This window comes from Coturnix japonica, chromosome 6, assembly GCF_054131305.1.
Source record: "Coturnix japonica strain WE chromosome 6, WE-NBRP24, whole genome shotgun sequence".
NCBI classification, from domain to species: domain Eukaryota; kingdom Metazoa; phylum Chordata; class Aves; order Galliformes; family Phasianidae; genus Coturnix; species Coturnix japonica.
Window position 1 is genome coordinate 28,650,884 of NC_140668.1, and position 17,904 is coordinate 28,668,787.

The window sequence follows — 17,904 nt, forward strand, 5'->3', positions numbered from 1 at the left end:
CTGTCCTTGCGCCAACAGCAGCAGAAGGGATACTAATTAGAGGGTGAATTATTAGCTTCCCATGGTGCACTGCAGGGGCATTAAAAATGAGTGTAGTTTGTTGCTTTCCTCTTAGATGGTTAGTTCAGGTTTAATATATTCTTGTTTCTAGGTGAGCAGCAGGGGACAGTTTTTATGATTATAATTGTTGCATAATTACTGGCCTAAGGTTGCCTATTGTTAAATAAAAATGCTGAGATACTAATGTTTTATTGAACAGTACAAGTAGATAAAATTGTAATATATTTTCCTGAACAATATAAGCCTGTTATCTGGCAGCTTGGTGACAACTCTTAAGTTGTCGTGTGGTTAAAGACTGATTTTTTGCAAAGGCTAAAACTAAAATGCTTTAAAATAAATAAATAAAAAGACTGAAATACATTCATTTTTTAAAAAAGAAGTTTTCTTTTAAATTGCTCCAAAGATAGAACCCAGGTCTGCACACATGCTCAACACTAACACGCTGTCAGGTTTTACATGTTAAGAAACGTTTAATTCCGAGGTCATTTATCACTTTTTTGCAATCACAAACTTTCTGCCCATATTTTTCCCTTGCAACTATTGAAAACAGCTTAACAACATAGACTAAAATAAATATCATCTTTGGTTACACCTGAAGTAGCAGAAGAGTTACCTGAATGGGCAGCAAAAAAGGTCAGTACTGAACAGGCCACTTGGATGCTTTGCCTGGATGGAGATCTATGAGCCACACATCAGAGCTGCCTTCACAGAAGTATTTTGAAGTTAAGAATCAGCTACTGACACTGGCAACTATATCGAGTTTATGCAGACTTCCTTCTGAAATGCGCAAATTCTAAGCATAAGCTGTCAAATAATTATCCTAAGTAAATAAAAAGTTTAACATCATCTTGTTCATTCCACAAAGGAGGAGCAATAAGACAAGGGAAAGGCAATCATCTGTAAAAGTTACTGAAACAGAAGTCACAGTTATTTTGCCAATAGGCAGATCGCAAATCTCCAGTAAATGTTACTCTTATTAACTGTTCAATGGCACAAAATCTTATTTTTTTCACTTAGTTCATGAGAGTAAAATGATTACGAAATAGTTACAACTTAAGAATGATTACAGTGGAGAAACAAATCAATTGTCTTAAAGATCCTTAAGTGGTCTTTCAATGCTCTTTTTCTTGTTGAGCATGATCTTCCTAATTGCTTTTCCTTCAGACATAGACCTTATTCTCTTATCTCCAAATTGAATTGAATCAGACCTTGATTTGAAAAAAAAAAACCAAAAAAAATCACCCTTAGAAGTCATCTTTGCTCTTGCTGCCTTCAGGCTCTTAAGTAGAATCCCTGTAAACCATCAGTTCCACCAGCTCATTTGAGACATGCTATGACTACTAGGACCAGTTTTTGAACAAAGTACTTTAGAGCTTTTACTAAGCAACTGCTTCTTTTTTTTCCTGAAACAATGACAGACACCTAATATTCCTTAAAAGTAAGTACTCCAAGTAAGCGCTTGTACCTAGACTCCTCTTTCCTAATCAAACACACAAATGTTTTAAGGACAGAAGAGAAACACCAGACTCTCCAAGTACCCACAGTGATTTCAGGCTTTTCTTCAAAAAACTTGTTCTTGAAAGGGAGATAAGTCAACGCTGTCCACATTAATGCCTACTGTTTGAATCCTATAATGCATAGATAAATAAATGAAGATAAGCATGACATTATTTATAATTTGTTGTAAGCATGTTAGTGCTTGGAACTTTAAATATTGTTATATAGTGAAAGAAATAAAATGACTATGCTGTACTTTCAGAGTCACTGAAATACTGTGTCCAATAATCACCTTTCCTTACTCAAGGCATTAGTATTCTTATTTACTTAAATTCTTTCACCTTGACCTAGAAAATACTTCAGTTATCTTCTATTTTTGCAATGAAATGCTGACCTCTGCAAGCCTGTGCTGCCAGCTTTATACAATACATTCACTGCAGCATTCTGCTGGTTGCCAGTCTCAGAAAACCCCTTGGTGTTGTTGAACAATATGAAATCACTGACCTTTCCTTCCTCTCCAATGAATGAGCGATTTAAAAGCTAAGGCCACTGTAGAGATAACACAAACTAAGAAATTGATGGCAGGTGTCATCAGTGGAGTGTTATGCTATTGTGATTAGAAGTATACCAGGCTGCTGATTTATAGCGCACAAGTATCACAAAGAAAACACAAATGGAAAAATAGCTGTATGGGTTTGTAAACTTCATTCAAGAAAAAAGCTGGATATATTTATCTAACTGAATTTCTGTTGTGGAAGCTTCACTATCAGAAAACCTTGCAGTTTGCCAAGAAGTCCCTTGCTGTTGCTTTTTCAGATTAACAAAAATATCTCTAAGAAAGAAGGAAATCTACACAGTGACCTTAATTTCAGAAAATCTGGATTACTCAGCATACATATTCATGAATTATTTTTTCCTTCTACCTGCAGCAATCTCACTTATCCCTTCTGGATTAATACTTCATTTCTTTTTTTATTTGTGGGAGAAAAAAAAGCACAGAAAAATGGAAAAACCTTCAGTCATTATATTTGCCAAACTCCGTGTAACTTCCCATAAACAAACCCAATAGGAAAATTTACTAATCACTTTAAAGAATGCGTTAATTTTAACCATCTTCTCAAACTGCATTCCAATAAATTGATTTTAAGTACGTGCCTAAATTGAATCAGAAAAAAAAAATACATTTCTTAATTGTAATTAGTTATTTTCTCAACATTTCCTATGATTTCCTGCTAAAGAATTTAAGTTGAAGCAGTAAATTAAACATTTCCATTTATATATTTTCACAATAAAGTTTCATATAGGCTCTTTATCAACATTGCTTTTCCTATGCATTGAGCGAGGCCTTAAATATAATAGCCTTATCACATAAACCCTTATATTTCCCAGAGCTACATTAATATCACCATCTATAATGTGTTGATGTCACTGTAATTACAGCATGAAAAGCAAACAGATGACTTTTCAATTTACCTAGGTTTTAAAATTTGAGGATAGATATTACTGCTGTGTGATTTTTTTTTTTTTTTTTTTAACTTAATAACTGGATGCACTTACAATTAGGATTTTAAGAAAAAAGATGTTTGAACACTACAAGAATTTTAAGCTCAGAAATGGTTACACAAAAGTTAAAGTACGTCTATGATGTTACTGCACAAAGAGACAAAGGAAACAAGCACCCTCTATTAAACACCTTTAGAAAGAACTAGCATCTTTGATTTTTTGGCACAGAGCACTGACTCAGCTTCTCACTCCCTGCAACTGAGGTATTAATAGCAATGAGTGCCTCTGCTGGCCAGGGAAGCACATCACAGCAAAGGAGTGCGATGCAAAGTAGTTGAAGATTTTGCAGTCAACCCCCAAACAAAGACAATACTAGAAGAAACCGCTGCTCTATCTCCTAACTTGTGTTAAATATCAGGATTGCTGTTCATCTGCTTGAATTATTTGTGAAGATACCCAGCAAAACATGGAAATAATCCACTGATATAGGCATACAAACACATCTCCCAAACTAAACATTGAATAACTTGTCTTTTCAATTAATGTAAAAACCTATTAAAAATTAGTTTGTTTTGGTTAGTATCATAATTTCTTTGAAAATTAATCAAAAGAATATTTAGAGACATGCAGAGTTTTGTCCAGAAAGATGACAGTGATCTTCCCAATTGAAATACTTTTATTCCCTTGAATTGACAAACATTTCTGTTATTTGTAAATCAGTATCAGAATGAGACCTGTATTGATACAGTTAATAAGTAACTGCATGCATAGGCTGTTTTTCATAAGTATAATGACAAGTGCATTTGTGCTCACAAATTCTATGAAAAGAAAGACCAATCTTTGTCACAGCAAGACCAAATAGGATTGGGTGGCACCTTAAAGGTCTCATTGTGTAAGCCTCACTGGATTTGCTTTCATCGTATTATTTAAAAGAGAAGGGATTGCCCAAAGCAAGGGTAATCAAGACCTAAAGAGTGACTGCTTAAACAAAATGACAAACAAATATAGCCACTATAAAAATGAGAACACAGCACTACAGAAAAGTCAATTTCAAATAAGAAAGCAGAGAAAACTTCAAATGTTTTCTGAGAGACTTCTTGGCTGAAACTTGATGATGTGTTGTCCTGAAGCTTGAGACAGGAAGGAAGAACCAAAATTTAAGATTAGGAAAACACATTTCATTCCCCAAGCTGGATTTATCCTGCTCTCACTCTCTCCAAAAACTAAAGGAAATCAGATCTATAATTAGATGTACAGCATACAAGATAAATAGTATGAGCCTCTTTCCCAAACATACGTATGGTGTAAATTTCTCCAACAAAAATTAAGAAACACTGAACGCAGCCACAGAAGCCACCTCTGCAGCCCCTTATGGTGCTCAGACCTTACAGTCTGCATACAAGTATTCAATGCTACTTATCTGCAAAAAACTATTTTTTATTTCTTAGGAAAGAAAGAGGGAACATTATTTGAAAAATCAGAAGAGGTACTATGGTTATGAATAATTAATTAGAAATATAACGATAGAATTCAACTTTTTCTGCGGTTCATGGAATCATATAATGTCACCAGTATGCATCCATGCAGTTTGTTTTGAGAACTTGGAATACTTTTGTAATGATCACAAAGTGCTTAAAAGTCAAGAAAATAAAAAAATAAAAAAGTAAAAAAAAGAAAAAAGAAGGTAGACTTCAGTTTAATTTCTTGTACATAAAAAAAGTCTAACACAATCTTATCCAAAGAAACTGCTTTTTCCTTTCCTGTTTATTGAATCAATGCATTTATAATTCCATTTAAATATCATTTTTAACTATTATGAAGAAAAGACAAAAAGCCTGGGAAGGTTCCGTTCATCATCCCTTTAATAAAAATAGACTTAAAATCATTTGGACTGGTTTTAAGACTGCTGGCCTTCTTTCTTACATTTCTATGAAACTCATGGATCACTAATGATGGCATTTTCACCAGTGACATGCTAAATTAGTCTATATCCTCTTGGCAAATTAACAATGAGCACTGACTATGAAGCTTTAAAACAATATCATTGATATAAAGCAAGGACTTTTTGAAGGAAGATAATTAGAAGAGGAACAAAGAATCTTCAATGCAGATCTTTTAAAAATAAAATGGATGCAAAATTAAACATGTAAAATGTGACACGAAGACAACAAAAAGACATACACTTTACTGAAGTATAAAATGCAAACTGTTCGTTCCTATTTATCACTACAACAGAGAAATGTCAAGGAGTTTTAATGCTTAATGAGCCCATCAAGCTTAGAATGCACCAATTGTAACATTTTCGCTAATTGGCTACAATATTTTTGTCTTCAAAGTCCATCCTCTGTGCCGCTTATGTCTTCCTCTAAAATGCAAAAACTCTAAGAATCTTTCCCACATTAAGTATTTTGTTGTTGATGTTACAATGCACACTGTAGTTTGAGGGGTATTTTTGAAGAAAGAAGTTTGGAGAAAATTTCAGAAAGGACTTCTAGCTTTTGGCTCAGCTGATGTTTGTTTAGATGGATAACAATACAGCTAATAAAATCAATAATCAATTCAGCTTCTAAGGATATGGCTTCACCTTTTAAAGTTCACATTAAAAAAGAAAACCACGCTAAGCCATCCATAATAGATGCACAGCATTAATATCAGATCTATAGAACAAGAAAAATAAATCATTATAGTGTCATTATAGTGGCCAATACTGTTAGAGATCTTTAATCTCAATACAAATTCTGGAATAATGAGGGAAGATCTATTTATGATTTATCAAAGCCAGAATTTATTTTAGTCACTTGTATCTGCAGCATTACTACCCATACCCAAAATGACCTTCTGCTGGAAGCAATATATGGATAAAGGAGGACAAACCTTTGATTGCTGTGACAACAGGAGTGTCTGATACAGAATATATAGTTCAAAATTGGTGAAGAACATGAATTACCACACTGACTTTCTGCAGTTTTTTCCTTAAGTTGTTGCAATCAAAAATGCAGCATAAATGCACCATCTTTCCAAGTTCTTCATCATCCATGAAGACCTACTTTATGTAACACTTTCAAAACACGCCCACAGATGACTTTGATGCTTCCTTGGAGGTATCTGAAACTGCCATGGTTCTTTTGGAAGATACAAGTGCAGCTCATGTAGGAGAACACCTAGACTACACTAAACTTGCCAGGATGTGGGCAGACACTTTGACAACTAATAAGTCAAGTCAGAAATCAGTTAAGTTTCAAAGCTACACAAAGATTTTGAGGATATTTGGTCCATAGGAGACTTGATACAGAAAAGCAAGTATCTGAGGCCAATTGCCAATAAACGAAAACATTGAAATAACCATCCAGATAGTTCAGTTTTTTATGATGAGGAAATGGGAGGACAGCACTCTGAGTTGAACTTATTTACCTGCAAGCTTTAGATGAAACCAAATAATCACATGGCTTGTCACTGTTTTTCTGCTTTATTGTTTTCTCACTGTTAAGCAACTACGCAATTCTCTCTGGAAACAAGGCATTTCCAGTGCAAAATATAGCAGTCCTCACCTAATGAGTGCCACATCATTCCATTTATGGACTGCTACAGGTTTGGCTACATTCTTTTTACTTAGTACTGGAAAGACTACCATTAGAAAACAAATGGCTCTCATGCTTTAGTCAGATAAACAGTTAAGAAGTACACACGAATGTGTACACAAAACTCTTTAAAGTCAACAGAATCATACTATACTAAACATTTTATATGCATATTTAAGCATGTACGCATGTGATTTTCTGAAGTTTGTCTGAATCAAGAAATTTTGACTTCTGAGTTTCTTTAAAACAAAATCAAACACTTAAATCTCACTATTAATAAAGACTTGAGAAATGTCTGATATTCCGATATTCTGAGAATTTAAATACACTCACACAAAAAAAAATAAAATCAGTTATCTTACCTGAAGTGGTATTGCTGAAAATAAACATATAAGAAAGCAAAAAAACTAAAACTAAGAATAAATAAAATCACCTGATACTGAACAAACCATGCACTGGATTCTACACAGAGATAGAGCTCTTGCACCAAAAAAGAATCTTTTTGTTTTCATCAAGTTTCTTTGAATTATCTTTCTGACAGGGGATGTGTCAGCTGGCATTATTGGCTGAAGATTATCTAATCAGCACAAGCTTAAATTAGGACAGCAGGGAACATTTCAGTTTCTCCTTCCATACAATGCTGTCCCTTTAAATCCCAGTAAATAATTTTTATTGGTAAGAGACCTGAAAGATTAAAAAAATCCCAACAAAAAAATCCATGCTGAGTGATTGATACACATTACCATTGTTAAGAGGCAGCTGACACCAGCTGGCCTCATGCTCCATCCAACTTGCCCATTAAACCTGCCTCACTGAACTGAATGTGCCCACATAGTAAGGTCTCACAAATTCTTGGAATCCTGTCAAGGCACAGGACCATAACTATTAAATATAGCACACATAATTGTATTGAACAGGGCAACAAAAAATGATTACCAAAAAACTAAAAGGTACAAGGCTTTGCTGAGTAGCATTAGCACTTGAATGTTATACAGCAAGAGTGTCTTTCAGGAGCAGTCCTAGTAGGGAAGTGCTCCTTTCATCTCCACAGCAGCTAAGCCTTGCCAAATTGCCAAATGACATATTTAAACAAATAATAAATAAATAGAAATTAGAAAAATGGAGCAGTAGGAGAACAAATCAGGAAAATAAATGTAGCTGATTAAGTGGCTGAAGCCACCACTTTCGTGTTATGTATTGATTCTCACACATTTTTTTTTCATTTGATTGATGACAATGGCGTTTCATGTCAGCTCAAGCAACAATAATATTATACAACCATGTTTGTGAGAGCTGAACTAAATGAGAACAATTGGATCAGAAGGCCCTCAGTCACATTTCTTTGATTTAGTGAAGCAGGAGCCCATCTTTATTGTGCTGTTGCTAAAACCATCAGTAATTAAAGCTGAGTGCTTAAATCTTTGAAGTTCATCAAAAAACATGTCCAACATGCTTGTTTACTGCTAGCGATCTGCTAAACCTTCAAGTCAACCAACCCAGCAAAAGTGGTCCTAAGAAAATCTATAGAACTCAGTATTTGTCCCTTAAAATAATTTTAGAAAAAGGTCCATTTTCTTTAAGCTGGGATTCAAATACCTCCTAAATTGCACATGAAATGCAGGAACAATTACTTTACAATTATGCTTCCCATGTTGTTTTTCTGCTGAAAGGGATGAGGACTACATTCAAGAAGTAACATCAACTAAAATAACAATGAGGTTCCGATTAGAAAAACAAAAATATGAGTATGTATGCAAGAAATGCCGCTGAGGAATTTACTTAAGTCTGAAGAGGACTTTAAGCACATTCTTAAAATTAAGTGTGTTCTCAAAAGTTTTGTTGAGTCTGGGATCAAAACACTGCATTTAAAAGATAGTCGTGCAATTTTTGGACTTCCTCTTTAATACCTTCTTTAGCACTTCTTCCAGACCTGTTAAACATCATTTTGAATTATAAAAATTTCACCTGCTTTAGAAAGTTATACAGCCACTGAGGATCTCTATAACTCACCAGTACTCATCACTACAAGGCAAATTAACATTTGTATGTATGCAAAGTAGATCATTAATTAAAAAAAAAAACTGTGACCAGTGAAAAAAATATACTTTTGTCAAGCAAGGAAGTTCACGTTTGAAGAAAAAATACATAGCTAAGAATTCACACTGAATATGTGCTATTAACAGCTTACTTCTAAGGGCCCAGAATCAGGTCTCATTTTTAACTCTACTCCAATAAAAGTTGAGTTTTTTATGTTTACTATGCTACAGTTGTGCTACTGGTAGTTTCCTAAGACAACCAACGTCAATGTCACATGTCACAGGTGTAAATGGATGTACAGGATGGTCTCTTCCTCTGCCAGTCACAATCTAAGCAAGAATCAGGTCTTAAGAACTATTACAAGAAAGACTGATATCATCCTCACAAGGATCTCAGTAGCAATTACCTTCAACTGTTTTATCCTGTTTTTCCAAAACTATCCCATACCTGTTGAATTTCAGAATTCCAATTATTAATCAATTTTTAACATGCCAGTTTTTCCTCACTTCTTGTAGAATTCCATCTTTAGTTATTTTTTAAAAAGATGTCAATCTTTCAATTTTTTTATCATTTATATTAAATGAAATATGTTTGAATAATTAGTAATGTTTTACAAGTGCTTACAAGCATTAAGCAGCTGCCTTAGGCTGTGATTTTTAGTTTTTACTTCAAATTTAATGTAATGTAAAATACAATATACAAAATAAGTCAATGCTATAGGTTCCCTTACAAGCAACATGTACTTCCATCTCTCATGAGAGAACACCCAACAAAATAAAAGTCAGAAAGGCTGTCTCAACATGCAACTGCAGCAGTGTAGCTGCTTTCTGTACAAGGAAAGTAATCATAGCAAAATTATTTTGTCACATTTTGTTATGCTAAGGGGCAGCTGTGATAAAATATAGTCACTGCTAAAAATATTTAATTGGGTTAACATGAAGTCAACTGTCCTAAACAGGTGAGATATAATTAACTGTCTCACATCTTCAAACAGTAAAATTAACTTATTTGACCACATTTGCTAACCACTTTTTCATCTTAACCAAGTTAGCAAAAAGGCAATTTAGTCCCAGCTTCTGTGTTTGACTTAGAATGAGGTAGTCGGGCAGTAGGAACACTGAGTGGTAGTTAACATTTTGTCATGCACATGAAGAAATCAAGGAGCCTTTTCTTTACAAGCAGTAGATTGTTTGATGAGTAACAGAGTGTGGAATTTTAATTTTCAGGAAACCACAGAAGTATCTTTCAGCACAAGGACTCTCCAGCAGAGCATCCTGATCTGTTAAAAAGTGCTTTTTTTTCTTCCCATCCTGATGACCAAAAGCCTTCTCAGTATAAATGAGCTCCAACACACTCATTCTGAGATACATCAAGGACAATTCTGTAATGTGAAGCATCTTTCTTAGTAAAATACAAAAACATTCAAGGTTTCCCTAACACTTTCAGTGTTGCAATGCTAATTCCAATCTCATTCTTTTTACGTGATAAATATGAGAAGTCTGTATAACAACAAAAGGAAGAATTCAACTACTTCTCAGAGACTAAACCCCTAAAATTTCCAAATATTTTCTTGGGATAAGCACGGAAGATTAAATGGAAAGTTGATTTTCCTATATTAAGTGTTCAGCTGGTGGATCTGTGAGGCTAGATGATCCTAGATGATATGGATCCACATTTTGTGCTTTGTGTGTTACAGAGGACTATGCATCTTATAAGTCACCGTGGACACGTTTGTTATAAAATGAAATGGGGTCCAATTGCTGCACTAGCATGTAAATAGACAAGGAAACTGAAAAAGAACAGTAGCCTTAAAAGTGCTCACTAAAGCCAGTAAAACCCATCTTTTAGCCCATGTGCTTATACTGACTTGAGTTCTATCGCAGGCTCAGCTTAAGTTCAGGATTCTCTGCTCAGTGATGCACATCCCTACAGAGAGATGCCCTCCCTTACTTTGTTTGCTTTTCTCCTCTCTATCTGCAAAGTGTTTTCATTGTAATATAACAGACTTAATGTTGTGGGAAGGAGTTTTGTCAGGAACAAGAGCAACAGTTTTCCTTTCAGACATAGTCAACATGCCTCATCAGCACAGGACCTTACTTTTTCCAGTTTGCATCCTGTCTATTACTTCAACATGACTGTTCTTACAGCAGTACCCAGCAGAATCCTACAGCACAGAGGAACCTTCTCTGTACTTCCTCAAGTATTCGTGTAAACAAATGTGAGCTCAAAACATGGCAGGAAACACAAACCTCTTGAAGAGATGTTTGTACAAACACTTAAACATGTGTTGTAGGAAATGATCTTCCTTGCAAGCAGGGAGATGCATCCTACATCCCTCATAACCCTACATCACACATTCCTCAAAAAGATCAGATCCTCTGCTAGTCAATTTTAATTAACTACCCTGTACCACATGCAAGTAAGCACAATTACCTTTGTGAGAAGGACACAGAGCTAAATACCAGCCCTATAATGAACCTGGATGCACTTATTTTTCCAAATAAAATGAAACACTAAATAAGAGAAGGAATTAATATAGCAAACAGACTGGACTGGTGGAGGAAGTCAGGAAACGTTTCTGCTTATCTTGCATCATAAAAAAATGCAGTAGAATATTGAAATTTTACCTTGATTCTTTAAATGTAAATTAATTCTTTTACTTGTCAAAAGAATATCAAAACTTTGATAGAAAGAACAGACTATTCTTTTAAAAAGCAAACAAACAAGACAGCTTGGATTTGAGAAGGATAGGCTTTCATTATGTTGGAGATCTCAGTAATTGCGCACATATATTCATGAATTTATTTCTGAAAATTTTAAACACAGATCATGCATTTTTTAATGCTGCTTTCTCAAAAGAATACAGCAAACATTAAAGCATAGATCTTTAAACTGCATCAGGAATCTCTTCCACACGCAGCTAACAGGGCTAAATATGTGACATTAAAGTTCCTGTAATCTGACAAAACCAAAGAAAATTGTGAGTAGATACTAGCAGTATGTCAACACATATTAAAAGAACTAAAATCTGTTCACGAAACTACTATACACATCATAAACAGCAGGAGTTTTGGAATGCCAAGCAGCTTTTAAATTATTAGCACTAATTAGCCAAATCAAAAAAAGATCAGGAAACATATTAGAAGGGAAGGCAAGTCCACCTGCATTGCTGTGTCAAAATTACATTTCCAAACAACCAATTAGCGAAGACGACCTTTCAGCCCAATAAGCCATATGTAAAGTGGGACGGCTTCATTACAGTGCCTTCCTAATTAAAATGTAAAGGCTGCTGATCATTGCATAATTAAACAACGTGTCATGTGTTTTCATCTAGCAATCGCAAGCAGCTAGGCCTAAAATCATTAATGACTAAGACATCGTCTAAATGAGTCCAGAGATTGCAGAACTACGTTCTGTCAGAACGGAGAGCATCCTAGGGTCATTATGGAGATAATATCCTCCAAAGGGACTGTTATGTACAAAATGTTGAGGTTCTTTCTCTCAAAATGACTTTGACTTTTTTATATCCAGCTTTCTTACTAATTAGCCTAAAAGAAAAAGGCTAGCAGGGCTAATTAACTTCCAACTACTGTAATCTAAGCATGAAGCTACAGAACCAAAGATTTTCCCTGTGGATATTCTTAAAGTTTTTCATAAGTAAATGCTCCAGTATTGAGAGATCATTTGTTGGGTAAATTTACACCTTGATTGAGAATCCCTTATGTGACTTCTCACTTTACAGAAAGCCTGACAAGTAAAACCATTTGCAGCAATAGTTCTTTGTGTTCCTTGTACCAAAGGCAGCCCATTCACTGCATCAGCATTCTTTATGATAAAGAATCATGACTTTACTGGTGGCAACATGAAGCGAATTCTTTTAAGAACTAGTAATACCAGTCAAGAAGAATATTATTGTGAAGGTACATAAACAAGGATCACAATGCTTTTGCCTGAGAGGTCAGTGCGGGGTGTGTGGAAAAACAGCTCACAGCCTGAACAGTGACTAGCCAGCAAGAAAGAGTGTGTTAGCTTGGAATGCAAGTAAACTGCCTCTAGCTTCTGCATGTAGCTAGAAAAAACTTGTCTGTGAGAAGCTTGTTTGCAAGAAACTACTCTGTAGCTGTAACTAAATCTCCTTGCTTTCCATAAATGACCTTGCTTATCCTGATACGCTTTACTGTTTTACTGTCTCCTGCTGTTACATATATGGCCGCAACACCAAGGGATGGTGCAGACATCTTGCCAGCCAGCTGCCACCAGTGTCTGCTAAGGGTAATCCCAGGGCAGACACTATCCTGGTTGGTCACCATTGGAACTTGGCAGAGGCTCTACTGAGCAGCCACCTTTGGTAATGTGAGAACCTCTCTATTAAACAGATGAATCTGAGCTCATCTCTGCATATTTCCTTCAAGATCAGTAAACCTTGCACAGAAGCACTGGTGTGTTTGCAATACAAGGGGAAATGACTATCCAATGGATAAAAGGATCACCTGTCTTTTTTTCTCCATAAGAGACAACACTCTTAATAGATATGTTTGTAGGATATATGTATAAAGGATATATTTGTAGTTGATCATTTCTACTCAAAGTTGATGTATTTGTGATGTTGCCTCATTGATGATATGAGATTTCACAACAAACTTTCACGTGCATTCACAGACCACATTACATCTGGACATTCTATATTCAATTTTAAAACACAATGTTAAACAAAAAACAAACAACAAACAAAAAGCCCCTTTCTAAGGAACTGCAGCTTTAAGGGCTGATGCTTTGAGCACTAAGCATTAGTGAAATCTCAAAGAGTGAAGAATTTTAAAGACCACTGTGTTATGAAAGAGAGGTCTATTGCTAAATGTTTAACTCCAACATGGCGTTTACACAGTATTCCAAATGCCAGTTACTGTTTCTTCCAGAAAAACCAACAAAAAAACATCATATCAAACAGGCTGTAAACATGAAGTATCAAATGAAATTCTTATTAAACTTCAATATCTGTATTAAAGACCTTGCACAAGTAGACAACATCAGTTATAAGTTATACTTAGTTTCTAGCAATATATTTAGGATTAATACTCCAGGTATTTACATGAGTCTTTCCTTCACCCTCTCCAAAATATTTATCACAGTAAGCTGATCTAATCACATATACTATGAACAACAATACTGGACTGCCAGATAGTTGAGTAAATGTGCACTTCACAATGCTGCAATATATACTTAAAATCTTTCCTTCTGAAATCAGAGCGCATAGTTACTAACTCTTCTGAGATCAAAGTTGATAACACAGCGCTGAGTCTGTGCAATAACAAAGATAAAAATGAAGAACCGTTCTGGAGCATGCCTAACAGGCAAGCTCATAAGATAAAAATGTCTAAATGCATCAGAGAAAGAGAAACGTTCTGGCCTAAAATCTGAAACAAAAGGGATGTGAGTGGAGTTACTTCCTTATCCTTACATGCAATTCTTTGCCACCTCAGTTATACCTTCATTACATCTTGAACATGAGCTGGAAATATAAAAGGTATGGATCTAATGCTGATCCATTAAAATACAACATATTTTATTAAAATGTTCACATAACTTCTAGCATTACTTCAACACATTAAAATATTAGAATAATTCTAACATACATGCAGATTCTATGCTACTGTAATGCCACTGGCTTTATGAGTTTTGCCTAGCATGTTTGCCTTAACATGTTTTGCCTAGCAAAACTTGTTAAGAAAAATAAGAGAGAGAAAGAACAGAAAAGTTTGTTAGATGCAGTGAATACTTTTTGCCCCAACAAACACTACTCAACATATTTTCTGACCATCCCTACCAATATAATCTCTTCTTTTCTTTTTGTATCCAGATTAGATATTCAAAAGTGTTGTATTGACACTGTCAGATGCCTGAACAGAACGATCACAAAGATCACTTTTTTGGCAACGGTATTTACTAAAATGAATTGCACCATTTCGGGGAATCAAATAAAACAGAATTTAGTTCTGTATTGTACCTCTTTATGGACAGAATGTCCCAAAGCACTTTATAACACAGCAGCTCACTGACAGCACAGTGAGTACAGGAAAATGCAGCAGACAATGTTTTCAGCAAAAGCTCAAATAAATTCATAAGCAATAGAAATTCTTTCATTGAGAAGACTTGTTGCCCAGGAACACAGGGTTTATTTCTGTTCTTTTTCATAAAAAAGACCTCAAACAAGTTTTCCTTCGACAAGATAAGGATCCTCTTAGACTCTTCACATCAAATGTGTTAACTGGTTTTACTTAGGTGGTATGAAAGAATTCATCTTCTAACAGAATATTGCAAATTGAAGCTTGAACTAAATGGTAGTGAAAAATATTGCTACAGTGCAGGCATCCTGATGTTCAGTGTAACCAACACTGCTCTTCATGGAAAAATATAAATACACACCTCTGCTGATGTTATCACAGAACATAAAATTCCTATTACAGATTCAGTTTAATTTATATCAGACAGCAAAATAAGAAAATGTATGCCTACAAATACATATTACGTGCATACATACACATTGCCAGCAGATGTTGCATCACAATTAACATTTAGGAAACAATGGAATCTAAGATGCAGAACTCAACAGAAATGAGACAGTCATCCTGGAAACCTTCATTCAAACTCTCAATGGTTTGTGAAGAGACAAAAATTACCAGAAATCCTTAGAAATTTTTCAGAAACAGTTATGTACTTATCTTCCCTGCAAGTATTAAAATGCCCAAATTTTTTCTGCAGAGATGGGTACCTTAAATACTACTTCCTATGCAGTTACAATCACATAATTGCTCATTTTACCTAGCCCACAGAAACAGGGTTAACTTCACCTTTCTCTGCTCACATGCCTTCTGTCTAGCACTCTACTCCACCCACAGATTACTCCAATTGCTGGTTGTAATTCCACCCCAAGTTAATTTGTTGCCTGCTCCTGCAACAAGCTTTGGCTTGTATGCATGGTGGGGGGGGGCTATTGGAGAGACTTGGATTGCTAATTCCAATCAAGCACCTGAGTTAAAAAGCATTACTTTTGTAGCAGAGAATGGACATTCTGGAGAATAACCAGAGTTTAATATTATTGTTTCTATTTAAAATATCCAATATTAAATTTTAATGAAATTAAAAGTACTTGGAGCAGTATATCCACTAAGGGTCAAAAACAGCATTCTAGAACCTAATGGAAACCTTCCATTATGCTGGTGCTGTCCAAATCATTATTTGTCTTTGCTTCAGTGCTGCCTCCAAACTTAATTACTTGGCTTCCCTCAGGGCTGCAAACTGAGGCAGCTTCAAAATGAGGGTGGCTTATATTAAATATATTTTAATTACTGTCTTCTACAACCGTAACAGTAAAGGTGGTTCTGATAGTCAAAGGGAATGAATTCCCATTCACTCAGATCACTAGCTAGTCTCTTTTGGACGTAAACAGAAATAACCAGTGCTCATGCTTTAAATAAATTATACAACTAACCCATGGAAATTGAGAATTCTAGGTCTGCAAAGACAAAAAAAAAGATAGAATTTCTCTTCTTGCTGCATTATTGCTTTAAAAAAAAAACAACTATTAAATCTGTCTGATCTGCAGAAATACAACCTCCTGTGCAGAAGACCAGAGGTCAGTGCTGGAAAAGGGTACTGTCTTTTAAAATAAAATTTGGAAGAATAAGAACATTTTCAAATTTAATTTTCTCAAACTTGACAACATACTTATGACTTATCTGACTTCACCTGAAGAAAAAAGAAAATCAGAAAAACGTTCAATTCTTGAGCAATCTCAACAAGTAAAATAATGCCTGCATACCAATGAAATTTAGTGGCTATGAAATAAAACAAGTGGACCTTCATACAGTCATGAAGGCACAGAATGCGTATATATATGAACCTGTCAAATCCACAACCCTTTAAACAACACTGTTTACTACAAACCATGGCAATAGCAGAGTACTGAGACTGCAGTTTTGCTAGTCAAGCTTCAAATATGTTCGACAAGAGAAAACCTAAGCAGATTTTCCTGTGATGAACATGGAAGAAATTGTAATTTAACTGAACATTCAAATTTAGTAGGAGTGTGGTTTGGACTTTTTGTATTGTTTTTAAGTAATAAGAACAAAATTTGTTTTATAAAATATAATAGTTCAGTCTGTTGGGGTTTTTCCTTCCCACACAACAGATACCCGCACTCATTGCACCTCTGAATACAGCTATGCAGTTTAAAAATAAATGAGAGAATAAAGAAATAATAGAAATTTAAAACATTCACCAGAAGGGAACACAGGTAAAGGAAGAAACAGAAAAGATAATTACTTAAAAATTAAAAAGTAATTAGCCTAGGAGATAGCAAAAGTGGGAAGAACAGCATCACTTCTGTACATTTTAAAATGAAACAAACAACAACAGGTATACCCTGAGAACACCCAGTGTTCTATTGGATACAGACACTACTGGGCATCTAATTGGAAGCTAAGCAAGCTGTGAAAATGATCATAGGTAGAGCTGAAGTCACATGGAAAATATTTCACATATTTTAGCCAACTCTAAACTTCATTTTCCACAACCACGTATTCCAACTGGCTGGGAGTTTTGAGGCTTGCATGTTAACTGTCTGCACTATTTTGCTATTTCAGGATTAACTAATTTTTCCATAGTGACAGTGACTTTTTCCTTTTATAATAATATAAAAATATCTTAGCATTAGAACTTACGGTAAAAGCAGCAGGACAAAAAAACTCTTCTGTAACTATTCAGATCATGGTCCTCTTCTTGAGATGGAGCAAGCATTCCATAACTTCTGGCATTCTAGAGCTACAATAGAAAGAAGAATCAGGATCACAATCTACTACACCTTCTGACAGTCATTAATATGTCACTAAGAATATGATTGGAAGTCCACTGAAATCAAAGACAGTCATCTTTAAGACATAACATGTCTTGATGCTCTTCAGTTAATCATCCAACATATACAAATCGAAGAACAAAAGACAAACTGCAATTTTTATTTTGGCACACACTGCCTCTGTTATTTCCAAGTCACCTACAACCAATGTTGATCAAATACTTAAATGAAGGACTATATCTACAGTTCATTCCTTCAGCTTTCAGCAAAGTGCCTGTTCCAAAGAGTCTTTTTAGATGTATGGAAACCAGAAGCTATTCAGGCAGCACTAAGACAAGACTAAGCTTAAACATCTCAAACATTGCTGTTAAAAACATG

At 35.0% G+C, this 17,904-nt stretch overlaps 1 long non-coding RNA gene across 5 annotated transcripts in view; it reads right to left on the reverse strand.

The window, feature by feature from the left end:
* The window catches only part of LOC107319239 (uncharacterized), a 191,401-nt gene that overhangs the window by 163,636 nt on the left and 9,861 nt on the right, over nt 1–17,904 (reverse strand). For 3 of the 5 annotated variants that reach the window (XR_001557698.3, XR_001557696.3, XR_001557697.3), the window contains exon 2: nt 17,396–17,495. The exons of the other annotated variants lie outside the window; for them this stretch is intronic. This is a non-coding gene — a long non-coding RNA (uncharacterized LOC107319239). The remainder of the gene's footprint in view (nt 1–17,395; nt 17,496–17,904) is intronic. 5 annotated transcript variants of the gene reach the window in all.